The sequence below is a fragment of the Cariama cristata genome, unplaced genomic scaffold (assembly GCF_000690535.1).
Source record: "Cariama cristata isolate BGI_N322 unplaced genomic scaffold, ASM69053v1 scaffold6730, whole genome shotgun sequence".
In the NCBI taxonomy this organism is placed as follows: domain Eukaryota; kingdom Metazoa; phylum Chordata; class Aves; order Cariamiformes; family Cariamidae; genus Cariama; species Cariama cristata.
This window is the reverse complement of record NW_009593991.1, coordinates 26,311-27,322: the sequence shown is the minus strand read 5'-3', so window position 1 is coordinate 27,322 and position 1,012 is coordinate 26,311.

Sequence of the window (1,012 nt, the reverse complement as noted above, 5' to 3'; positions counted from 1 at the left end):
CAGGACCCCGGGCCTCACCCTGCCAGCCAGTGATCGGACATAGCTCCTTGGATTTCAAAGCCAGGAAGGTCTGCACATGCAGGCTGCATGATCACATCATCCCATCTCCCTCCTCCTGGTAGTGTCTGACATCAGCCGGCCAGGAAAGCTCTGGGTACGCGTCTGCTGGGCACCCTGCTTCCATGCAGAGGGTCCTGGGTGCTGCATCCCACCAGGGTCAGGCACTGGGATCGTTGATGCTGCAGAGCATCCTAAAACCGTTGGTGCGGAGCTGTCCGGGAAGACACCGCTGGGTGGAGAAGCGAGGCTGGTGGAGGAGCTACAGCATTGCTGAGAAGTGGGTAAAGCAGAGGCACCATGAGTGGACAGGGTGAGGAGGATTGTCACGGCCGTATGGATGCTCTTTTCAGACCTCATGTACGACAAGGGAAGAAGTTGCGGGGACGTTGCTGTTAAAGGCTGGGGAGCCCATCAGAGGTGCCCAGGAGGCTGTATCACAGGGTTAGTTTGTTCTGCAGCTGCTTGCAGCCCCGCCGCTGTCCCCCTGGATGTCTGGGGATGGAGCGTGGTGCCGGCTTTTTTTCGCCCCGGCAGTGGGGTGTTCAGCCACCTGGCCAGTGCGAAGGGGCATATGCGGCTGTCTGTGCCAGCTGCCACCGCCAGACGACTGCTGGGGCTTCTGAGCTCCGGGAGCGGCCAGCGCTGCTGGGAAGCTACAGCCAGGCACCGAAAAGAGATCATTTGGACCAAGGGGCAGCTCCAAGAGGGATGCTTTTTGCATACGTGTGCCCACAGCCTCTTCTGCCCCTGCCCAGCTCATTCCTGCCTCCCCGAGCCCGCACCAGTCCGGCCTTGAACTGCAGCCACCCGGCTGGCTCCAGCAGCAGCACCAGAAAGCCACGGCCACTTCTGCTCCTCCGCCGAGCCCCAGAGAGGAGCCATCCCAGCTGCTGGGGAGAGCCGGGCATCCCCTCCCTGGCTACGGCACCGCCGGAAGGCAGCGACGGCGCGG